The sequence below is a fragment of the Halichoerus grypus genome, chromosome X (assembly GCF_964656455.1).
Source record: "Halichoerus grypus chromosome X, mHalGry1.hap1.1, whole genome shotgun sequence".
Lineage (NCBI taxonomy): Eukaryota > Metazoa > Chordata > Mammalia > Carnivora > Phocidae > Halichoerus > Halichoerus grypus.
In genome coordinates this window covers 39644277-39670744 of record NC_135727.1, presented here as the reverse complement: position 1 = coordinate 39670744, position 26468 = coordinate 39644277, and the positions used below count along the sequence as shown (strand labels likewise).

The 26468-nt window shown below is 35.6% G+C and overlaps 1 protein-coding gene and 1 pseudogene across 1 annotated transcript in view; one reads left to right on the top strand and one right to left on the bottom strand.

The window, feature by feature from the left end:
- The window catches only part of COL4A5 (collagen type IV alpha 5 chain), a 229436-nt gene that overhangs the window by 2471 nt on the left and 200497 nt on the right, over positions 1-26468 (top strand). The gene's annotated exons all lie outside the window — the stretch shown is intronic.
- LOC118537004 (small ribosomal subunit protein eS10 pseudogene) lies at positions 9579-10158 on the bottom strand (annotated as a pseudogene).

The window sequence follows — 26468 nt, the reverse complement described above, 5'->3', positions numbered from 1 at the left end:
TAATCATCTCAAAGATATGAATGGTATCTTCTCTCCATATTAGTGCTAGGGATATTGGTGACCTTCTCCAGAGTAAAATGGATGATAGTGGAGTTGACTGATTGTTGACTGAAGTAGTCTGGTATTGGGACTTTTATATCAGGAAGAACATTGATACTTACAAGAATTGCTTTAATTTTTCATAGTTAAGTGATTTATTTCTGAAGTCATGCCAAATTGGGATATCATAAATACGTGGAAGATTTTTTTAGGTAGAGTGTTTATTAGGTGGAATAGAATAATCTTTATGCTGAAAAGGTTGGCAGTAAGTGAAAAAGGCAGGTTTAGTTTGTAAAGGTCTTTTCTAGTGGTGGAAATAACATATTTTTATGGAAAGGTAATTATACCCATACTTACTATCAGTAGAATATGCACTTAGATTTATGGATACTGTGTGTAAAATTGTACTACCCCTACTATACAAATGTGAGTTTTTTTGTGCAGTGAAGTGGATAGGTTTCTCTAATATAAATGTACCATCTCTCTTGTGACCAGTGGCAACAACTCACTGAGGGTAGTAGTGTCATTTGTGACCAGAACAGTTTTTCCTCTGAAGTATACTATGAATTGACTGCTCCATAGGAAGAATTTGTTGACACTGTGATCATAACTTTAATTTTTGAGTGTTTACTATGTGCCAAGCATTGTGCTAATATGGCAATGTACATTATCATATTTAGTCTTTGCAACAGACCTATGAGATATATACCATTGTTATCCCCACTTTACAGATCAAGAAGCTATGAATCATAGAGGTTAAGTAACTTCCAAAAAATCACATAGGTACTAAGTTGTGGGGCTGGAAATTGCAACAGTTTGACTCCAAATTCTTTACCCTCAATGACTGTACTATACTACCTCCTTTGTATATGGTCTATAGAGACTTATTTGCTGTTCAGAGTGTTTGGATCTCTGCTACCTTTTTTTTTTGGTGGTGGAGACACAGGAGGTGAAATGGAAATGATAATGGGGATTACATCTCTTCCTGCTGATGTTAGGAGAAGTAGCATCGTATAATGGAAACAGCTTTGGACTTAGAATAAGAGATCATAATAGAGATCAGTTTGATTTTTGTACATATATCTGCATATAGAGAGATAATTTAAAAGCAATCTAGAAGCAATTGTGTGTTGCAGGTGTGATTTTATACAATCACATATAAAAAGTTAGATTTATAAAACAACTATAATTTGTGGTGGATGATTATTTTGAAGAAGGTTTTGCTTTTTGCTCGATCCCAGGACCCTGGGATCAGGACCTGAGCCGAAGGCAGATGCTTAATGACTGAGCCACCCAGGCGCCCCACTCTCCATTTTTTTTTTAAAGATTTTATTTATTTGATAGAGCACAAGTAGGCAGAGCGGTAGGGAGAGGGAGAAGCAGGCCTCCCGCTGAGCAGAGAGCCTGATGCATGGGGCTCCATCTCAGGACCCTGAGATCTTGACCTGAGCCAAAGGCAAACGCTTAACTGACTGAGCCACCCAAGCGCCCCTTGCCTCTACATTTTGATTGGAATCCTGTTGATCCAAATCTTTGCTCAGTTTCAGCGTGATGTTTATATTCATCCAGCAGATATTTATTCAGCAACTTGTAAGTACTTAAGAATTGTATATGTTGTTTTATTTCCACCCTGTTGGATATGTTCTGTTCGCAAAATCATTCTGTGCTAGACACTGTGGATAAAACTAAATAAGATAGGTTTCTTGCCTCCATGGAGTTTACGTGCTAGTGAGAATAGTCTTTCTGTGAAACTTTCCCTTACTATTACATATCAATGGCTGATTCTAGTCTTCTTTGAACATTTGTAATATTTAGCCTCTTCCTGTCTAGTATCTTAATGTATTTGGTCTTTTTTTTTTTTTAAAGATTTTATTCATCTATTCATAAGAGACAGAGAGAGAGAGAGGCAGAGGGAGAAGCAGGCTCCCCACTGAGCAGGGAGCCCGATGTGGGACTCGATCCCAGGACTCTGGGATCATGACCTGAGCCGAAGGCAGACGCTTAACCATCTGAGCCACCCAGGTGCCCTAAATGTATTTGGTCTTACAAGCATTTTGTTTCATGGGATTTTATCTGTTCTCCCTATTAGATTATAGGCAAGAACTGTATATTTGTTCATTTGTTCAACCATTTTACATGTTGGTTTTGTCTAATAGCAAAAGTAATACATGCTTAGTATTGGAAACTTGAAAAATGCAGAAAATTATAAAGAAGAAAATAAAAACATGTCCACAGTTCTATCAACAACATAGAAATTGGGGTTCCAATTATTGTTTAATGATTTTCCTCTTTAAAAATTGGTTAAAATTTTTAAAAATTGGGATTACTTTATATACAGTTGTATATCGTAATGCTTTTTTCATTTATTAAGCATTTTCCCATGTTATTAAAATTCTTCGTTTAAAGATACTAGTTTTAGGGGCACCTGGTTGGTACAGCCAGTTAAGTGTCCGACTCTTTGTTTTAGCTCAGGTCATGATCTCGGGGTCCTGGGATCAGGCCCCATGTCGGGCTCCACGCTCAGCAAGAAGTCTGCTTGAGATTCTCTCTCCTTCTCCCTCTGCCCCTCCTGCTTATGCTCTCTCTCAAATAAATAAATAAATCTTAAAAAAAATAAAGATACTAGTTTTAAATGACTGTATATAAGTTATACATACCATAATTAAATTACCTATTCACTTTGTTCTTCTTTTTTCAAAATTTTATTTAAATTCAAGTTAGTTCATATATAGTGTAGTATTAGTTTCAGGGGTAGAATTTAGTGATTCATCAGTTACATATAACACCCAGTGCTCATTACATCAAGTGCCCTCCTTAATACCCATCACCTGGCTATGCCATCCTCCACCCCACTCCCTTCTGAAACCCTCAGTTTGTTTCCCAGAGTCCATAGTCTCTCATGGTTTGTCTCCCTCTCTTTCTTTATCTTATTTTAGTTTTCCTTCTCTTATTCACTTTTATAGAATATTTTTTTAAAGATTTTTTTTAAGTAATCTCTATACCCAATATGGGGCTCACACTCACAACCCCAAGATCAAGAATCACATGCTCTACTGACTGAGCCAGCCAGGTGCCCCTATAGAATATATTTTTAAATTTCAAGTTTTTAAAGCCATTGTAAGAAAAACTGCCATGAATAATTCTTATTCCATATTTTGTATTCTTTTATTAGTACTGCCTCCTTTATGGGGAGTTAGTGGGTTAAAAGCCATTAGTATTTTCAGAGTCTTTGGTACATGCAGCAGACCCTGACATTTAGAAAGGTGATATCAACAGATAAATTATGATAGCTAACTTTTTTTAGTGGTTACTATGTTATACCTGTTAGGTAGATAATACTATTCCCATTTTTATGTATAAGGAATCTGAGGCCCACAAGGTAGTTAAATAACTTGTCCAAAGTCGTGCAGTTAGTAAATAATTGGGCCAAGATTTGAATCAGAATGGTCTGGCTCTAAAACCTGCTCATGAGATTTTCCTCAGTTCCTGTTTCATACATGATAGATAATACAGAAAAATAAAGTCATGTTGAAAAGTTGAATAATTCCCACTGCCCTGTCCATAACCCCTTCCTGTGACTGGTCACTTGACTTGATTTTAAAGATACACTCACCACTGGCCCATCCTTTAATAACTCTTTACTGTAATTGCCTAGGCCATCCATCCTCAAGGGCCTAAATTTTAATTTAGTAAACCATGCATTCCTCCCCATTTCTCCCCTGGACAGAAGGTGGAGCCTGCCCTCCATGAATACCACCCCTCACCTCTTCCTAGCAATAGCAAGGATATAACATACGCCAAACCCATTGACATTCCCCTTTCCCTAGCAGAGTTGTGGAATGCATCTGAAATGGGAGCCCCTTCTGCTCTCCCTTCTCACTCTCTTCACCAATCCCTACCCCATAGCTGCCTGTGATGCTTACACTTAAATGGCTGTGTCTTTGTCTAGTGCTGTCCCTTGCTTTCGTCTTTCCCTTAGTGTTACTCCAGGACATTTCCCCCATTAATTGCTAATCTGTTTTTCTCACTTTGGGGTGATGCTATTCCAGCCCCCATCTCCTCTTTTAAGAAACAAACTTGTAAGTATACATGGAATCAGAGGTCCCCCATCCATTTGGTACCACTTCCATTTTACCTTCTTCTTGTGTTTCCTCACGAGCTAAGAGACTTTATTGCCTTTATGCCAGCCTTGTAGCTTGTGCAATTCAAATGTATTCCTCTGTAAAATCACAAACTGTTATGCATTATGGCTTTTCCAGGTGGCATTTGAATAGCTGAACTTTAAGCTTCTGAATGATAGAGATCTGCTCTTGCCAAATTACTTTCCAGAATGGTTTTACCAATTATACTCCTATCAGTAGTGTATAAGAGTGCCTATGAGACAACCTTAATAATTTTTTTCTGTCTAGTACAGTGACTATGGAATTGATGCTCAATTGATTGCCAGTTGGTTGGTTGATTTGGTCCTATCCTCTAATGATTTTCTTTTTAAAATGTAATGATTCCATTATCTCATGCCCTTCTGATGATAGCAACCATGGAACAGAAGTAATTTTTGAAAATATATTCTCTCTAATTAACATTATAAATGAACCACCCAGCCACTTAACTAAATCTTCATTACAAAGATTTATTTTTAATAGCAGTAATTCTTGAGGTTTTTTGGAGAGGCATCTTTAGTGTGATCTCTGATACATAGGCTCCTTTAATTTTAACAAACCAGATTCTCATTTTATGCATCAATGCTTGAGTTTATTTACCTTCATAATCTATCCAGGTCCAACTGCCCTTTGTTCCTTTAGCAGCTTCTGCTGGCCTTTAACCAAAAGTGTAGTTTGTGATGGTACTTGCTGCCCAGATGAAATGGGAACCGTAAATCCCTTGCTCTTTGCTAACCAAAGACAACCAAAGCAAATGTTATAAGGAAACAGGCTTTCACTAAATTCAATTTTTCATTTATTTTTTTTTAAATTTTATTGAATCTGATGTAAACATTACATTTACTTATTAACTTGGAGACTTAAGCACCGCTTATGAGCAAGTGCTAGTCAGGTTAATAGAATTGGTTTTATGACAGTGAGTACTAAAATAAGACTGTAAGAAATTCTGTTAGCATTTACATCATCTTATAATTAAGTCAAATAACACTCTTCCTATATGTTAGGAGAACTGGCTGAATTGCTTCCAAATTTTCTTATGGTATATATGACACTAATGGAATATTGAAGGAGATCTTGGAACTTGAGGAGGAAAATGGTATTAAGAGTGGGACACTAGGGAAAAATTGTTTAGTGTATTCTGTATTTTGAGCTCTCTAGGACTTTGCTCATGAAGGAGAGGCCCTTCTCTGTCCATAATCTCACAATCTAATTGATGTAGTAAAACATTTCCTATATGAAAGATAGGCATAACAGTGCCTGTTTATATCAGATAAGTTTTTTTCTGTTGCAGGTGGTAGAAAACAGAAATTCAGCTGTCTTAACAATAAAGGAAAATTTTAGCTCACTTAACAAGAAGTTTTGAAGTAGAGTATCTCCAAGGTTAATCAGTTCAGCCAAATAAATGACATAGGTTCCTTCCACTTTCTGTTCTATCATACTCTGCCTAACAGCTTACTTTCAGATTAGTGCCCTTCATACTACCAGGATGGCTGCTGCAGTTCCAGAGATCACATGAAGATACCACAATGACCAGTAAAAGAAGAGTATGAACTCTCTGTTCATTTGTGTCCTCTTTTATCAGCAATGAAAACTTTATCAGGTGTCCCATACCCCCACCCTGAAAACACCCCTTACATCTCATTGGTTAGAATTGTTTTGTATGTATATATTTCTACTAGTACATTGGCAAGTGAAATAGGACCATAAAAGTAGTTAGAGTAGTGACTTAACACCCCTGCTTCCAAAGCACATTGGTGCCTGGAAAAGTTGGAGGGTGGGAAAATCTGAATAAAAGCAAGGTTCTTAGGGGCGCCTGGGTGGCTCAGTCATTAAGCGTCTGCCTTTGGCCCCGGGTCATGGTCTTAGGGTCCTGGGATCGAGCCCCACATCTGGCTCCCTGCTTGGCGGGAAGCCTGTTTCTCCCTCTTCCACTCCCCATGCTTGTGTTCCCTCTCTTGCTGTGTCTCTCTCTGTCAAATAAATAAATAAAATCTTTAAAAAAAATAAAAGCAAGGTTCTTTTAGGAAGGAAGAAATAGTTCCTGTTTCATGACCTCATGAGCTTATCCCCAGGATTAGTTGAATAACAGATTTGTAAGAAATTGATGTATTTGTTAAATGTAAGATGTATTTCTTAATAGGGAAACTAATGTTTTTTAGAGTTGTATAAATGAAAGATGTTGAGTATTTACATAATTATGGACATTTTAGAGCTAGAGGGACATTAATCTTTTAGGTCAGTAGTTTTCAAAGTGTGGTCTCTGGACCCCTGGGATTCCTAAGATTCTATCAGGAGGAACATGAGGACTATTTTAACAAGAGTATGAAGACTTTTTTGTCCTTTTCACTGTGTTGGCATTTGCACTGATGGTGGGTAAACTGCTAGTGCAGTGTACCAAATTGTCCTAGTAGTTGTATTCTTCATGTACTCAGGGGATAAAAAGCCAATTTTACTTAAGAATGGTCTCAGTGTAGTATTAATTTTATTAATTCTTGACCTTTGAGTGCACATCTTTTTAATGTTCTGTATGACAAAATGGGAAGTATACACAAAACACTTCTGTATGTTGGAGTAAGGTCATTGTTTTCAGGAAAAGCACGTGTGCAGTTGATTGTGTTGTAGGTTGAACTAGCTGATCTTTGCATGGAACACATTTTTATTGAAAGAACAACTGAGACAAACTATGGTTTTTCAGACTTGGGTATTTGGCAGGCATTTTCTCGAAAATGAGCAAAGTGACTCTATCACTTAAAGGAAAACTATTGGCAGTGTTTGTTGCCAATAAACAAATTTGAACTTTTCAAGTAAGAATTAGAATTAGAATTTGCATCTGCCACTATGAGCTTCACAGCTTCCCAAATCTTAGTGTTTTCTAATGAGATCAGTAATTATATTAATGTATATGATTTTGTATAATGAAATGTGTTAACATTTGGAAGTTGTGCAAATATCAGTGAACTAATATTTTCCAAATGACTAATGCATGATGTTACAATATCATGCATGGGTAAAAGATCCATTCAGAGGCAAGATAGATCAATGAGTTTTAATGTAATTGAGTACAAATAGTTAATTGATGAGGTTTCCGATTCTGTGTTGCAACTAACCTTAGAGTCTATCACTTATAGAGCTTTGGCATAGTATCAAAAAATATCCACAATTCTCTTAAAAGGCTATTAAAATACTCAATTTTCCAAATATATAACTTTATGAAGCCAGATTGTCTTCATATATTTCAACCAAAACAACATATTGCAACAGAATGAATGCAGAAGCAGATACGAAGATCCAACTATTTCAACCAAAACAACATATTGCGACAGAGTGAATGCAGAAGCAGATATGAGGAAGCTGTCTTCTATCAAGGCAGACATTAAAGAGATTTGCCAAAAAATAAAATAAAATAAAAACAATCCAGATAATTCCTCTTCACATTTTTTTTGTACTTTTGGAAAATGTAATTAGTTTTCATAATATATGTTAACATGTAATGGGTTCATTATTGTCACTTAAAATTTTTTAATTTAAATTTTACTTAGTTAACATACAGCACAATGGTATTGTCACTTTTAAATGAATGAGTAAGTAATTATTTTAAATACTAGTTTTATTTTATATGGTACGTATTGATAGATATAACTCACCTAAATAAAAGCTCTTAGAATCCTCATTGATTTTTAAGGGAGTAAAAGGGTCTTGAGACCAAAATGTTTGAAAACCACATCTCTATGGAGACCAATTCCATCATTTTATAGGAAAATGAAATGATTAATAAAGGATGCAGCTAGTTAGTTGCAGAAGCAGAACAGGAATCTTATTCTAGTCCTCTTTCCAGTATACCACTTTGATTTAAGGATTGGTGAGCTGTTAATATGATTTTGTAATTTTATTCATCCTAGTAGACACAATTAAACTACCAAATAGAAATAGTGATACTAGATTGTACTCATGTATCTTTCCTACCATCTTCAGTCCAATTGCCAAGTCAGAAACATTCTCACTGTATAAACCACAGCAGAGGAGACAATGATGAAGAAGGACAATGAGCTAGAGTTAGTTATTTTTAGATACTAAATTGGAAAATCCATGACATCAGGATCCTTGTCTTACATATCTTTGTATTCACCACAGTATATAGACTGAGTCCTTGCATATAGTTGGTTCTCAGTAGCTAATCGAATGAATTTTGAATTTGGGGGAAGGTAGATTTAAATAGCATCAGAGACAAGATCTAGAATCAATGGAATGAGTTACAGGAACTCTTGGTATCAATAATTTTCTGACAATTAAGCTATTTAATAATGGAAATGCCCCATTACTAAAAGTGCTCAAATAGGGAATGTATGCTACCTTGTCAGAAATAAACAAGAAGTGTCTTTTAATTGTAAAATTCTATTGTTCTGGTTGTTAGAAGGAAAATTCTTTCTTATTGAGCTCAAATCTGCCTCTTTATAAATTTTAAGTAACTTTGAGATATAATTGACACACAGTAAAATGTACATATTTAAAGTATACAATTTGAGGGGCGCCTGGGTGGCTCAGTTGGTTGGGTGTCTACCTTCAGCTCGGGTCATGATCCCAGGGTCCTGGGATCGAGCCCCACATCGGGCTCCCTGCTGAGTGGGGGGAGTCGGCTTCTCCCTCTCCCTCTGTCTGCTGCTCCCCCTGCGTGTGCTCTCTTGCTCTCTGTCAAATAAATAAATAAAATCTTTAAAAAAAAAAAGTATACAATTTGAGGAGTTGTGACCTATGTAAATGCCTGTGAAACCATTGATACATTAAAAATAATGAACATATATATCACCAGAAAAGATTTTCATACCTCTTTATAGTCCCTCCCTCCCTCCCTACTTCCATCCTTCACTCCCAAGTAACTACTGATCTGCTTTCTTATATTTGTTTCATTTTCTAGAGTTTATATAAATGGAATCATACAGTATGTACACTTTCTTTGTTCTGTCTTCTTTCTCTCAGCATTTGAGAGTTATCCATGTTGTGGTGTGTATCCGTAGGTCATTATTTTCTTGCTATGTAGTATTCCATCCTATGGATATGCCACACTTTGTTTTTCTAATTACCTGTTAATGGACATTTGGGTTGTTTACAGTGTGTGGCTTTTATAGGTAAAGCTGCTAAGAACATTTTAATGTTTGCATTTTTTAAAAAATTTTTTTCTGGCGGGCGCCTGGGTGGCTCAGTTGGTTAAGCGACTGCCTTCGGCTCAGGTCATGATCCTGGAGTCCCTGGATCGAGTCCCGCATCAGGCTCCCTGCTCGGCAGGGAGTCTGCTTCTCCCTCTGACCCTCCCCCCTCTCGTGTGCTCTCTCTCATTCTCTCTCTCTCTCAAATAAATAAATAAAATCTTTAAAAAAAAAAAATTTTTTTTCTGGCTACAAATTTATTCAACACAAAACATCTCCGGCTTTACTGAGGTGGCTGACCACGTCCACGACCAAATCCGCCTCTAAACTGGAACTCAGTTGCTGACCCAGCCCCGGCCTCAGCTTTCTTGTCGGCACCAGGAGGCACAGCGCTTCGTCTGTAGGTGTCTGTGTCAGCTTCCCCTCGTGTGAGTCTTGCAGATTGCTCTCCCTCCAGACCTTTGGGCCGTGGTCGGCCAGTCTCAGGGCGGCTGCGGCGCAGAGTGGCAGGCACAATCTTGGGGGGCAGGTGGAGGTAATCACGGAGATACTGGAAGCCCTCGTTGGTAAGGTACCAGTAGAAATGTCTCCAGGCAAACTGTTCCTTTACGTAGCCTCGTGATTTGAGAGACTGCATGGCCTTCATGACGTGAAGGTTGGGCACATTCTTGTCTGCCAGCTCAGGGTGTTTGGGCATGTGGACATCCTTCTTGGCCACCATCATTCCCTCCTTGAAAAGGAGTTCATAAATGGCAATTCGGTACCTCTTGGGCATCAACATCTCGGCAGCTGCTACGTCAGGGGCCGGGGCTGGAAAGGAAGGGGCATGCGCAGCCTGATGTTTGCATTTTAACAGTTATTTTATTGAAGTGTAATTTACAACAAGTGATATGCACTGATCTTAGGTGAACAGCTCAATTGTTTTTTTTTTATTATTATTATTTATTTGTTTGACAGAGAGAGCGCGAGAGCAGGAACACAAGGAGGGAGAGCGGGAGAGGGAGAAGCAAGCTTCCCGCTGAGCAGGGAGCCTGATGTGGGGCTCAATCCCAGGACCCTGGGATCATGACCTGAGCCAAAGCCAGATGCTTAAGCGACTGAGCCACCCAGGCACCCCAGCTCAATTGTTTTTTTAACAATTGTATACACAGTAACCACCAAGCAGGTCAAGATCTAGAACTTTTTCTATTAAGCTCCCTCATGCCCCTTACCTTTCAGTGTCTTTTGTGTCTTCTCTAAGAAATCTTAAACTCCAAGGTTGCAATAATATTATCATGTTTTCTTCTAGAATCTTTATAGTTTCAGATTTTTTTCTATGTAGATAACCAGTTATTCCAGTACTATATATTCAAAAAAATCTCCTTTTTTAATTAATTTACTTTGATGGCTTTATTGAAAATCAATTGAATGTGTATGTACAGGTCTTGGATGGAACTCACTAGTCTGTTCTGTTGATCTTTTTATATATCCTTATGCCAATATCCTACTGTCTTCATTATTTTGGCATTATAATAACTCTTTAAATTTTGTAGTGTGACTCCTTTGAATTTGTTCTTCATGATTGTCTTGACTATTGTCTTGGCTATTGAGTCCATATAAATTTTATATATTTTTATTTTTTGATCTTTAATATTGAATTTTTATTACTTTTTTTTAGTTTCATTTCTTTTTGTTTCAAGTTTTTAGTTAAATTCCAGTTAGATAGCATATAGTGTAATATTAGTTTCAGGAGTAGAATTTAGAGATTCCTCACTTCCATATAACATCCAGTGCTCATTTTTTAAAAATTTATTTAGATTTAATTAGCCAACATATAGTACATCATTAGTTTCAGATGTAGTGTTCAATATTTCATCAGTTGCGTATAACACCCAGTGCTCATCACATCACATGCCCTCCTTAATGCACATCACCCAATTACCCCATCCCCCCATCCACCTCCCCTCCAGCAACCCTCAGTTTGTTCCCTGTAGTTAAGAGTCTCTCATGGTTTGTCTCCCTCTCTGATGACTTTCCATTCAGTTTTCCCTCCCCTATGATCCTCTGCCCTGTTTCTTATATTCCACATATGACTGAAACCATATGATAATTGTCTTCCTCTGATTGCTTATTTCACTCAGCATAATACCCTCCAGTTCCATCCATGCCGATATAAATGGTAAGTATTCATCCTTTCTGACGACTGAGTAATATTGCATTGTGTATATATAGCATATCTTTATTCATTCATCTGTCGATGGACATCTCGGCTGTTTCCACAATTTGGCTATTGTGGACATTGCTGCTATAATCATTGGGGTGCAGGTGCCCCTTTGGATCACTACATTCATCTTTGGGGTAAATACCTAGTAGTGCAATTGCTGGGTCATAGGGTAGCTCTATTTTTAACTTCTTGAGGAATCTCCATACTGTTTTCCAGAGTGGCTGTACCAGCTTGCATTCCCACCAACAGTGTAAGAGGGTTCCCCTTTCTCCACTTTCATACCAACATTTGTTGTGTCCTTTCTTGTTAATTTTAGCCATTCTGACTGGTGTGAGGTGGTATCTCATTGTGGTTTTGATTTGTATTTCCCTGATGCTGAGTGATGTGGATCATTTTTTCATGTGTCTGTTGGCCATTTGTATGGCTTCTTTGGAGAAATATCTGTTCATGTCTTCTGCCCATTTCTAGACTGGATTATTTGTATTTTGGGTGTTGAGTTTGATAAGTTCTTTATAGAGCTTAGATACCAGCCCTTTATCTGATATGTCATTTGCAAATATCTTCTCCCATTCCATAGGTTGCTTTTAGTTTTATTGACTGTTTCCTTTGCTGTGCAGAAGCTTTTTATCTTGATGAAGTCCCAACAGTTCATTTTTGCTTTTGTTTCCCTTGCCTTTGGAGACCTGTCTAGCAAGAAGTTGCTGTGGCCGAGGTCGAAGAGGTTGCTGCCTGTGTTATCCTCTAGGATTTTGATGGATTCCTGTCTCACATTGAGGTCTTTCATCCATTTTGAGTTTATCTCTGTGTATGGTGTAAGATAATGGTCTTGTTTAATTCTTGTACATGTGGCTGTCCAATTTTCCCAGCACCGTTTATTGAAGAGACTGTCCTTTTTCCATTGGATACTCTTCCCTGCTTTGTCGAAGATTAGTTGACCATAGAGTTGGGGGTCCATTTCTGGGTTCTCTCTTCTGTTCCATTGATCTATGTGTCTGTTTTTGTGCCAGTACCATACTGTCTTGATGATGACAGCTTTGTAATATAGCTTGAAGTCCAGAATTGTGATGCCACCAGCTCTGGTTTTCTTTTTCAACATTCCTCTGGCTATTTGGGGTCTTTTCTGGTTCCATACAAATTTTAGGATTGTTTGTTCCAGCTCTGTGGAAAATGTCGATGGTATTTTGATAGGGATTGCATTGAATGTGTAGATTGTTCTGGGTACCATAGACATTTTCACAATATTTGTTCTTCCAATCCATGAGCATGGAACGTTTTTCCATTTCTTTGTGTCTTCCTCAATTTCTTTCATAAGTATTCTGTAGTTTTCTGAGTACAGATTCTTTGCCTCTTTGGTTAGATTTATTCCTAGGTATCTTATGGTTTTTGGTGCAATTATAAATGGGATAGATTCCTTAATTTCTCTTTCTTCTGTCTCATTGTTAGTGTATAGAAGTGCAGCTGATTTCTGTGCATTGACTTTATATCTTGCCATGTTGCCGAACTCCTGTATGAGTTCTGGCAATTTTGGGGTGGAGTCTTTTGGGTTTTCCACATACAGTATCATGTCATCTGTGAAGAGTGGGAGTTTGACTTCTTATTTGCCAATTTGAATGCCTTTTATTTCTTTTTGTTGTCTGTTTGCTGAGGCCAGGATTTCTAGTACTATGTTGACCAACAGTGTTGAGAGTGGGCATCCCTGTCATGTTCCTGACCTTCGGGGAGAAGCTCTCAGTTTTTCCCCATTGAGAATGATATTTGCTATGGGCTTTTCGTAGATGGCTTTTATGATATTGAGGCATGTTGTCTCTATTCCTACACTGTGGAGAGTTTTAACCAAGAAAGGATGCTGTATTTTGTCAAATGCTTTTTCTGCATCAATTGAGTGGATCATATGGTTCTGGTCCTTTCTTTTATTAATGTAGTGTATCCCATTGATTCATTTGCAAATGTTGAACCACCCTTGCAGCCCAGGAATAAATCCCACTTGGTCATGGTGAATAATCCTTTTAATGTACTGTTGGATCCTACTGGCTAGTATCTTGGTGAGAATTTTGGCATCCATGTTCATCAGGGATATTGGTCTGTAATTCTCCTTTTTGGTGGGGTCTTTGGTTTTGGAATCAACACCCAGTGCTCATCACAAGTGGCCTCCTTAATACTCATCACCCATTTAACCCATCCCCCCACCCACCTCCTGTCCAGCAACCCTAGTTTGTTCTCTATAGTTGAGTCTGTTTTATGGTTTGCCTCTCTCTCTTTTTTTCCCCCGTTCATCTGTTTTGTTTCTTAATTCCATATAAATTTCAGATTCATCTTGTCAATTCCTACTAAAAAAACTTTTGAATTTTTGATAGGGATAGCAACAATTCCATGGATTAATATAGGAAGATTGAAATCTTAAAATTATTGATTTTTCCAATCCATAAACACAGTGCATCTCTTGATTAATTTAGATGTTCTTTAACTGGGTCATCATAGAGTCATGCACAGCATTTGCTCACTTTCTTCCCGTGCATATGATTGTTTTTATAGTAAATGCTATTACTTAAAAATTGTACTTTCAGTTGCTTGTTGCTAAGATACAGACATATGATTCACTTTTATATTGAACTTTTTATCCTAAGATATTACTCATTTTTTCTTTTTTCTTTTCTAGGGTTTGATTTTTGCACAGTTCTGTGAGTTTTGATAGATCCATACAATAGTGTAAGTGTAATCTATAATCAAGTTATAGAACAGTGTTGTTAAATTTATTTATTAGTTCTAGTAGTTACTTTGTATTCTCCATGTACGTAATTATACATCGGCAAGTAAAGAGACTTACACTTTTTCCTTTTCAATTCCTCTGCCTTTTTGTGCTGGCTGCCTTATTGGACTGACTAGGACCTCCAGTACAAGTTTAATAGAAGTGCTAAGAGGAGATATCCATTTTTGCACTCTATCTTTTGGGGAGGATATTCAGTATTTCACCCTTATTTTAGCTTTAAGTTTTTCATCATTACAGATTGAGGAGGTCCTTTTCCATTTCTATTTCCTGAGATTAAAAAAAATAATGTTAAATTTCATCAAGAAATAATTTGCACCAATTTAAATGATCATATTGTCCAGAGCTCAGCTGAGCTCTTAAGTCTGAGTAGCCAACTAAAACAAGCCAAAATGAAAATTAGAGTCAAGTCTTTAATTGCTTACTTTGTCTCACTGATGAAGAAGCTTCAAAGAAAAAGCTCTCACAGTTTTATGGACCTAGGGGCCCAGGGGCAGAAGAAGAGAAAGAATAGGAGTGGAAAAGTACTGGGTACTGAGTCAGAATGGAGAAAAGTGTCTTCAAATTTTACCCCACTTCCTCTGCTATGAATGTTGCAACAGGTGTTTGTGTGGACATGTGCTTTCATTTTCTTGGATAAATAATCAAGTAATGGAATTGCTGGGTTGTATCCTAAGTCTATTTTTAACTTTACAAGAAAATTAAAACCTGTTTTCCAAAGTGGTTGTACCATTGTACATTCCACCAATGTATGAAAGGTCTAGTTGTTCCTCACTGTTTCCTGCATTTGTAGTTATTTTAACCATTTTGGTATCTTGAGTATTGCAATCACCTGGTAGTTTTCATATAGTTCTCTTTTTATTTATATTTAGTAAAATTTACTGTCTTTGGTTTACTATTCTATGAGTTTTGATAAAAGCATACAATCTTGTAACCACTGTCATAATCAAGATTCAGAGCAGTTCCATCACCTCAAAATACGTTCTCATGCTGCCCCTTTATAATGAGCCCCCTCCCCCAACCTACCCACAGTTCCTGGCAATCACTCATCTATTTTCTTTTCCTGTGATTTTACCTTTTTTCATAATGTCATATAGATTGAATCATCCAGTATGTAACCTTTTGAGTCTAGTTTTTTTCTCATTAACATTATACATTTGCAATTCATCTATGTTGTGTGCTTTAGTAGGCCATTTCTTTTTTGTTTTCTTATAGGTGAGTAGTAAGAGCTCTTTATATATCCTGGATACAACATCTTGTCTAATCTAATACATACATGTTTTGTGGATATGTTCTCCCATTTGGTAGCTTGCCTTTTCAATTTTGTAACTGGTATTTTCAGAGAGTAAACGTTTAATTTTGGCACAGTCCAGTTTATCACCTTTTTATGGTTATGGCTTTCTGTGTCCTTTATAAGAGATCTTTGAGTACCCCCAAACTCATCAGGATTTTCTCTCACGTTTGCTTCTAAAAGTTGCTTTTATAGTTTTAGCTTTTGACTCATTTAGTTATTTTATGTATGGTATTTGTTAAGAATACTGGTTCAGTTTTTTTCCCATTTGTTTAACTAGTTCTAGCACCATTTATTGAAAAGACGATCCTTTCCGCTATTGAATTACCTTGGTACCTGACTCATTTAGTTATTTTGTATATGGTATTTGGTAAGAATACTGGTTCAGTTTTTTCCCATTTGTTTAACTAGTTCTAGCACCATTTATTGAAAAGATGATCCCTTCCCCCATTGAATTACCTTGGTACCTTTGTTGAAAATCTACTAACCATGTATGTGTGGGTCTATTTTTGGACTCTGATCTGTTCTATCGACCTATATGTATATTCTTAAGCTAATATCACACTGTCTTCATTACTGTAGTTTTATAATAAGGATTTAAATCAGGTAGTGCAACTTCTCCAAATCTGTTCTTTTTCAAATTTTTGGTTCACTTCCTTCTCCTCCTTCTTCTCTTCCTCTTCCTCCTTCTCTCATTCTTCTCCTCCTAATCTTCTTTTGCATTTCTATATAACTTTTATAATTAGCTTTTCAACTCATACAAATAAAACTCCTGGAATTTTGAATGGGATTATGTTTAATCTACAAATCATTTGGGGGGAAATTTGATGTCTTAATAGTATTCAGTATTCTGATGAATGAACATGATATATATTTGTTTATTAAGGTCTTCTTTAATTTCTCTCAGTAATGTTTTTTACTTTTCAGTGTGTAGGTCTTATACATACTTTGTTAAATTCATCCCTAAGTATTCATGTGTTTGAACAGTATTATTAACGGTATTGTATTTTATTTTCTATTTTCAGTTGTTTGTTGTTAGTATATGGAAGTACAATTGATGTTTTTATTGACTTGTATGCTGTGATCTTACTAAATTATTTTACTATTTCTGGTAGCTCTTTTATGGATTGCTTAGAATTATCTGCAAATGTCATTATGTCTTTTGTGAATTAAGATAGATTACTTCTTTTATTCTACTATGCACTCTTTTTTCCCCTTTATATTATTGTTAGGGCCTTCAGGAGAATGTTTAAAATAAGTGTTGAGACCACAGTCTTCGCTAACTTTTCCCAATGTCTGAAAATATTTATTTCACATATTTTGCAGTTTTCTGGTAGTTTATGGCAAGAGGGCAAGTCCAATAACAACTGATCCAACATAGCCTGCTTTTATTTTTTGATAACACTGGTGTCAACATTTTTGAACAAAATTATTTGTATTTCAGATTATCTCCTTTCCGAAGACTTCTAAAACTAGATATTGCCATCTATATACCTATGTCTCTACCTACATATCTATCTATCCATCCATATAACTACCTAAACCTATAATATAAGAGTTACCTCAAGAGCAGTGATCGTTTTCTACTTCTTCTATACTTCACATCATCTGGCAGAAAGCCTTTCATATATTGTTTAGTGTTTAGGATTAGTGTTTAGTGTTTAGGATTAATTAATTTTCTCATACTCATAATATCCCTTTAATCATAGGATAGAGATATTTCTGATCTTACCTGTGAAGTTTAAGGGAAGAGAAACTGGGATCATTACGGTAGTTTTTATTTTCTATTCATTTAACGGTCTTATTTCTCTTTGATAATGTTGTAGGAAACAAAGAATTCAGCTATAATAGGTCTTAGATTTGGTCATTGATAAAAATATTTAAAGAATACATTTATTTTGAAATGAGGAAGACTCTTTTTCTACCTTCCTTCATTTTGACTTTGTAGGAGAAATGCTTGAACAATGGCCTTACCCATTTTGAGTTAATTTGGTTTCAGGAAGCCTTTTGAAATGTGAAGCATTTATTAAGCTTTAGTATCCCTTCTGAGTAGTTTTCCTAGCTGGCTATTAATGAGCCAATTTACCCTAGCTTTGAGGTCATGTTAATTTTCATTGTTTTCTTTCAAAATGAAAGAGTCAATTCTTAATGTTGTGATTTGTAAAATAAGCTATACATTTTCTTCACCTGTGGTATGTTGAAAGTTTCCACTGTCTGGCAAAATTTACCTCCACAGGTTGTGGATTTCCCCATCTCCCATTCCCCTTGCTCCCTGGAGATACTAGATACATTTTGGAAGAAGAAAAATAACAGCTTTTCTTTTCCAGTTCTTATGGTCAGTTCCTGGGTTTTTAATTTTTAAAGATGATTTTACTTCAGAGTGAGTATACTCAGTTTATAGTAATTTGGTTAACAGTGGATAAATTCATTTTTTGCTGTCACCTCTCTCAGTTCTGTTTGCTTGCTTATCTTTTACAGCCTATTTGGGCATTTCATTTTTCTCCACAGTTGCAATAAAGACTTCTTTTTGTTATGTCACAAGCTTATTAGACCTTATCACTGCCTTCATGCCTTCATTTGTGTATACTGTATAATGGAAAAAACCACAGACTAATGTTGTAAAATAACAAATGAGACTAAACTGAAAAAGGTCACCTTTCTTAGAGGCTGGAAAAGAGGTTCGTCTTCAGGGGCTTGGATTTGTTTTCCTGACTAGTTTGACTAACACATTTGAATTTGCAGATTGACAACCCTTATATTAAAAACATGGGCTTATAAACATATCTGTTTCCTAGTAGATTTTCACACCTATATTCTCATTTTATTCCCTCCACTCCATGATACACAGATAGGGAATGGGAAATATTTTTTTCTCCAGATGGTTAAATCATTATAATTTGAATTTGTCAATATGCCAGAAAACAAAGGTGAGTTCAAAATCAGGTCTTTCTGATTTTCAGGAGGCATTGTAAACCTTATTTACCCAGCCTTTGTTTGTTTTTATTTGAGTGTAGTTGACATACAATGTTAACATTTGTTTCAGGTATACAACATAGTGGTTCAACAACTCTTATGGTTATGCTTTGCTCACAAGCGTAGCTACCATCTGTTACCATGCAACGCTATTGCAACACCATTGACTATATTCCCTATGCTATACCTTTTATTCCCATGACTTCTTCATTCCACAACTAGAAGCCTGTATCTCCCACTCCCTTTCACACATTTTGTCCATCCCCCACCCGCTTCTCCTCTAGCAACCATCAGTTTGTTCTCTGTATTTATAGGTCTGATTCCGCTTTTTGTTTGTTTATTCGTTTGTTTTGTTTTATAGATAACAGATATAAGTGAAATCATATAGTATTTGTCTTTGTCTGACTTATTTCACTTAGCATCCCCAGGCTTCGTTTTAAAATCAGGTCCTAATTTAATCCGAACAAAGCTGAAAATATTCAAGGGGCAAAAGGGATTAAATTATTTCAGATGATAATCTTTTTCTTAGTTTTTCTTACATGTCTAGTTTTTCATCAGTATTCTTACCTCATGCTACTGAAAAAATTCTGTAAAGATTTTTATTGGGTTTAAGCATTAGTAGAAATGTAAATTGTTATAGAAAACAAGAGTATAGACGTAGGGTCTCTTTAAATCACAATTAATGAAAATGTGTACTCATAGGGACATTAACTTGGTTCATTTTGGGTAGAATACTCGAGGGCCTAACATTTCATCTCCATGGTAAATGTTTATTCAAAATTAAATGGAGAAAAAAAGACTTAAGAGGATGATAGTGAAATTATAGGGTTTTTTCCTTATCTGTATTTCCTCATTTATCTATAGTAAATATTTACTTTTGCAATAAAAATGTTAAAAAATACTGAATATTAGTTTACAACTGTATATTTCAACTTTTTTTGGATTTAAACAATTTAACAACATATTTTACAGTTAACTATTTTCATGCCATCATTATTAAAGGAAAAAAATTACAGGTGAATTAATGAAAGAAACTAAAACAGGATTTTATTATTTTAATAAACATTTCAGGTCAATTTTAGAGTTTTCCTTTACTTGCTTTTCTAAAATAGAACTTCAGTGGGTCTTTTTTAAAGTAAAAAATTCCAGAGGCTGACACAATAACCTAATACCAGTAATAATTCTGTCATTGAACACAATGAAGAGGAGTCATCTTTAATTTGTACTCTTTCATGTAAAGTGTAACACGTATTCTCCTTATTTTTTCCCTCCACTGAGTAACAAACACCCTTCCACTTTTACTTGTCAGTGCTAAAAAAAGTGATATTTTGAACGTTGGATCCAACTTTTTCACTTATATTTGGAGCAAAATATGTAATGTATATATGAAACCTATGATTTTGTTTTAGGTTCTTGTGAATGTACCCAAAATCTTTAGATAAATTGACAGAAAAGTTGCTATAAAATACAAATTCCTGGGGCACCTGGGTGGTTCAGTCGTTAAGCTTCTGCCTTTGGCTCAGGTCATGATCCCAGAGTCCTGGGATCGAGCCCCGAGCCCCGCATCGGGCTCCCTGCTCAGCAGGAAGCCTGCTTCTCCCTCTCCCACTCCCCCTGCTTGTGTTCCCTCTCTTGCTGTCTCTCTCTCTCTCTCTCTGTTAAATAAATAAAAAAAAAATCTTTAAAATATAAATTCCTTCCTGGTTAAAAAAAAATTTCAGGGGTGCCTGGGCAGTTCAGTTGGTTGAGCATCCAACTCTTGATATCAGCTCAGGTCTTGATCTCAGGGTTGTAAGTTCAAGCCCCACATTGGGCTCCATGCCTACTTTAAAAAAAAAAAAAAGAATCCCAGATCTTTATGTTTTAACTGAGTGTTTTGTAGTTGAGTTAGGAATATTCGGGATTTATAGAATATGTAGTAACTCTTTAATAAACACTTCAAAAAAGTGTCTTAGTTTTTAATTACTTGTAAGTTCTATAATTTGTTCCAAAGTCTTAATAAAATCATTTTTAACTAGTTAATGCTTTTTCCCAATATTAATTGAAAATATTGAATAATATTTCCTGTTGCTGTCCCGAAACCCATCTCCAAGTTATATTTTCCCTAAAGAAGAAAATTGTGTCAACCTCAGTGATTGAGAGTTGACTCCATAACCTAGCCAGAAGAGAGGGTGTTGTGGAAGGAAGATACACTTTTAGGGTTTCTATTGCTGAGACGATGTAGATTTTCTGATTTTGTCTAGAAGATGGTATAGGTAAATGCAGCTGGGTACAATGAGAGTGGCATGCCATTAGGCATGTTATATCCATCTTCTTTAAAGATTCTGCACATTTCTTAGTCATTCCTTTGTCAGGTAGTCAAAGTGTGGTGTGGAAGGTACATTTTGCTCCTTCTCATTGTTGCTTTAATGTAGCACTTTATCACAGGAAATTATGGAAAGAGCGGGATTTGGAAGTTAGGTTACACTTCAGAACTGGGGTAGAGAGAGAATGCTGAGGTAGTTTATCCTGGACACCAAAGGGCCTGGAATTAGAATGATGGACTGCTTTAGCATTTTGGTGTTTGCAGTAGGTAGAACAAATTCCTCTCTTTTTACGGCAGTACAGAGCCCCTGCAATAGTTGGTTCTAAAGTTACTGTAGTAGTGTAATGGTTTGTTGTGGAGCATGGTTGTTGACATCAGACTTAGTTTAAGCCATGACTCTTCCACCTACTAATTAGACTAATTAGGCTAATATTAACCTAAAGTGTCTTAATGTGTACCACATAGTAAGTGTTAAATAAATGATAACTGTGATTTTCCACAGGATCTGTAGTCTCTTGTAATATAATTCAGTGAAATCTAATTGCCTTTCCTTAGGCATAATAATTTGTATTTTTCCTTTTTGATTATCTTTCTTCATCTTTGGTCTTTACCATAAAGTGGAAAGATGACTTAAAAGAACTTTTTTAGTTTATTTCTAAAGGTATTGGCTAGACATGTCGGTTAAATATGCATATACCAATATTTGATATTATTAAAAAAACAGATACAATTCCTTAAATAGTGTTATCTGACTAGAGATGAAAAGGACCAAAAGAGAGACAGGAAAATGGGGGAGTGGAAGTAGTTGTAAAGAGAAATTAAAACTAAGCGTCAACAAGAAAGCAGGTTTATCTGTAGCCATAGGGGAGAACTGTTAAAACTACTTTGAGCATTTTGATTTCCTAGGAAGCTTCTTAAGGTTTTTAATTATTAAATTATTTATTGGGTTGAAACTAAATATTTATATATGTTACATATATGTAAGTTTATTATTCCTAAATTGATTTGAGGGGTTCTTTTCTACCCAAAGGAAATTTAAATAAATACTTCGAATATTTCAGGAAATACAGCATGCCATTTAGTAAATTTAAGGGAACAAGTGAATAACTTAGCTATTCCAACAATGTTTTGCCTCCGCATTCCTTGGCGCAAACAGGGACCTCAATGAAGCGTCCCTCATGGGAGTTGCCTGTGGAAATCTTACTGAAGAGGTCCAAGTCCCAATTCAGGATTCAGGCTCCCCTCCCTTCTATTTTTTTTTAAATCAACTTTTTTTGAAGTATAGTTTACATACAATAAACTGCATCCATTTTAAGTGTACAATTACTGCATTTTGACAAGTGTGTGCACCCACAATAATTAAGGTATGGAATAGTTTCATTACCCCAGAAAGTTCACCTATGCCCCTTTCCAGTAAAATCTTGCCCTGTTTTTGTACCCTGGAGGTCACTGATCTGCTATCTATCTTTCAGTGTGAATGTTTATGTCCAAGTCATTTTGTATACATATTTTTCATTTCTTTTGGGTAGATACAAAGGAATGGAATGTATAATATATTTAACATTACAAGAAACTGCTGAAATATTTGTCAAAGTGATTATACTATTTTACATTCCCACCAGCAGTGTATGGGATCCTTTTAATTATAGCCATCCTAGTGGATATGAGGGGGTATCTTGTTTTATTTTGATTTTCTTGATGCTGAGCATATGTTCATGTAGTTAGTGGCCATTCAAATATCCTCTTTCATGAAGTGTCTTCTGTAATCTTCGCCTATTTAAAAAAATTGTATTGCTTGTCTTCTTAAATTGAAAATTTTTATATTCTGAATACAAATTCTTTGTCATATGTACACTCACACACACGTAGTACTTTTCCCATTCTACAGGTTGTATTTTCTTTCCCTTAACAGTGTGTTTCAATTAGATTTTTTAAAATTTTGATGAGGTCTAGTTTATCAGTTTTTTCTTTTATCATTATTGCTTTTTGTGTCATGTATAAGAAGCCTTTAACTACATGAAAGTTTTCAATTTTGCCTATTTTTCTTCTATATGTTTGATACTTTTAGCTTTTGAACCATTTAGAGTTATTTTGTGTATAGTACATAGGATCCTGGTTCAGTTCTTTAAAAAAATTTATTGTGAAATTCACATAATATAAAATTAACCATTTAACATGAATAATTCAGTTACATTTAGTACATTCACCATGTTATGCAGCCGCTGCCTTTATCTAGATCCAAACAGTTTTATTGCTCTAAAATAGAACCTCATACTTAAGCAGTTTCTCTCTGTTTCCAACCCCCACCCCCAGCCCCTAGAAACCACCAATCTGCATTCTGTCTCTGTGGATTTAACCTATTCTGGATATTTCATATAAATGGAATAATACATTATGTGACCTTTTGTGTCTGGCTGCTTTTACTTAGAATGATGTTTTTGGGGTTCATCCCCATCATATCATCTATCAGTACTTCATTCCTTTTTATGGTTGAATAATACTGCATTTTATGAATATACTACATTTTGTTTATCCATATCCATTATGGACATCTGAGCCATTCTTTAAGCAATTGTGAATAACACTGCTATGAACACATACATATATATACTTATTTGAGTACCTGTTTTCAGTACTTTGGGGTATATACCTAGGAGTAGAATTACTGGGCCATATGGTAATTCTGTCTTTTTGAGGGGCCACCACACTGTTTTCTTCAGGGACTGAACCATTTTAAATTCCTACCAGCAATGCCTGAGCATCTCAATTTTCCCACCTCCTTCCAACAGTTTTTATTTTGTTTTATTGTTATTACTATTATCATTGTATTATGGCCATCTTAGTTTGTTAATGAAGTACTTCTTCATTATGGTTTTGATTTGCATTTTCTTAATGACTAATGATGTTGAGTATCTTTTAATGTGCTTGTTCCCTATTTGTATATCTTCTTTGGAAAAATGTCTATTCAAGGCCTTTGCCTATTTTTTAATTGGACTATTTGTCTTTTTCTTGTTGAGTTATAAGACTTCTATATATATTCTGGATACTTAAGAGATACATGATTTGCAAATATTTTCTCCCATTCTGGAGGTCATCTTTTCACTTTCTTAATAATACCCTGTTATGCACAGAAGTTTTAAATTTTCGTGAAGTCCAATTTGTCTGTTTATTTTCTTTTGTTGCTCATATTTTGGTGTCATATCTAAGATTCCATTGTCAAATCTAACATCATGAAGATTTACTCCTGTGATTTCTTACAAGATTTTTATAGTTTTAGATTTTATATTTAGGTCATTGATCCATTTTGAATTAGTTTTTGTAAATGACATGAGGTAGAGAGCCAATTTTATTTCTTTGCATGTGGATATACAGTTGTCCCAGCACTATTTGTTGAAGAAACTATTCTTTTCCCATTGGATTGTCTAGGTACCCTTGTCAAAAATCAATTCACCATAAATGTATGGGTTTATTTCTGGACTCTCAATTCTATTCCACTAGCTATTTGTTTGTCCTTATGCCAGTACCAACCATAGCTTTATAGTAACTTTTGATATTGAGGTGTGTGAGTCCTCCAACTTTCTTTTCCTTTTCTCGATTATTTTGGCTATTTGGGGCCCCTTGCAATTCCATATGAATTTGAGAATCAACTTTTCCATTTTTGCTCAAAAGGCTGTTGGGATTTTGATAAGGATTTCACTGAATCTGTAGATTGCTTTGGGTGGCATTGCCATCTTAATATTGTTGAGTCTTCCAATTCAGGAACAAAAGTTGTCTTTCCATTTATTTAGGTCTTTTTTTCCCCTTTTTAAAAAAATTTTATTTATTTATTTGACAGAGAGAGAGCACAAGAGCAGGAGCACAAGCAGGGGGAGTGGGAGAGGGAGAAGCAGGCTTCCCGCGGAGTAGGGAGCCCGACGCGGGGCTTGATGCCAGAGGCAGAAGCTTAACGACTGAGCCACCTAGGCGCCCCTCCCTTTTTTTTTTTAAAGTAAACTCTAGCCTCAACGTGGGGCTTGAACTCATGACCCTGAGATCAAGAGTTGCATGCTCTACCGACTGAGCCATTCTCTACTCTGCCAGCCAGGCACCCCTATTTAGGTCTTTTAAAATTTCCTTCATCAGTGTTTTCTCTGTACATGTCTTTCATTTACTTGGTTAAATTTATTCCTAGATATTTTATTCTTTTGGATGGTATTACAAATTGTTTTCTTAATTTCTTTTTCAGATTGTTCATTATGATTATATAGAAACAAAATTGATTTTTTGTGTTCATGTTGTACCCTAGGACTTTGCTGAACTCATTTTTTAGCTCTAATATTTTATTTGTAGATTCTTCAAAACTTTCTATATAGAGAGGATCATGTCATCTGAAACAGACATAGTTTTACTTCCTTTCAAATTTGGATATATTTTATTTCTTTTCTTTACCCAATTACTCTGGCAAAGGCTTCTGGTACCATGTTGAATAGAAATGATGAAAGCAAGCATTCTTGTCTTACACCTGATCTTGGAGGAAAAACTTTCAATCTTTCACCATTGAGTATTGAGATAGTTGTGAGTTTTTCATAAGTACTTTTTATCATGTTAAGAAAGTTTTCATCTAGTCCTAATTTCTGAGTGCATTTATCATGAAAGGGTGTTGGACTTTGTCATATGTATTTTCTGTATCAATTAAGATGAGCACTTGGTTTTTTCTCCTGGTTCTATTAATGTGGTTTCTTCTCCTTGTTTTGTTAATGTGGCCTATTATATCAATTAATTTTCTTATGTTGAACCACTCTTGCATTTCTGGGATAAATTTCACCAGGTCATGGTGTATAACCCTTTTTGTATTCTATTGGATTCAGTTTGCTAGTAGTTTGTTGAGATTTTTTGCATCTGTTTTTTGTAGGGAGTATTGGTCTGTAATTTTCTTTAGTGTCTTTGTCTGGCTTTGGTTATCAGGATAACATTGGCTTCATAGAATGAGTTAGGTTGTATTACCTCCTCTTCTACTTTTGGAAGAGTTTGAGAAGAATTGGTGTTAAGTTTTCTTTAAATATTTGGTAGAATTCTCCAGTGAAGCTATCTGATTGTGGACTTTACTTTGTTGTGAGTTTTTTTTATTACTGATTCAATGTCTTTACTTGTTACAGCTTCTTCAGATTCTCTATTTCTTTTCTTTTTATTTTATTTAATTATGAAATATAATTCACATAAGATGTTATCTTAGTTTCAGGTGTACAACATAGTGATTTGACAATTCTATACATTATTCAGTGCTCACCACTGTAAGTGTGGTCACTGTCTGTCACCATACATTATTACAGTATTATTGACTATATTCCTTATGCTTATTTTCATCTCTGAGATTTATGTATAACTGTAAGTTTGTATATTTAAATCCCCTTTATCTATTTTGCCCATCCCCCCCACCTCCCCTTTAGCAACTGCTAGCTTGTTCTCTGTATTTAAGGGTCTGTTTGTGCTTTTATTTGATCACTTGTTTTGTTTTTTAGATTCCACATATGAGTGAAATCATATGGTATTTGTCTTTCTCTGACTTATTTCACTTAGCATAATATCCTCTAGGTCCATACACACTGGCACAAA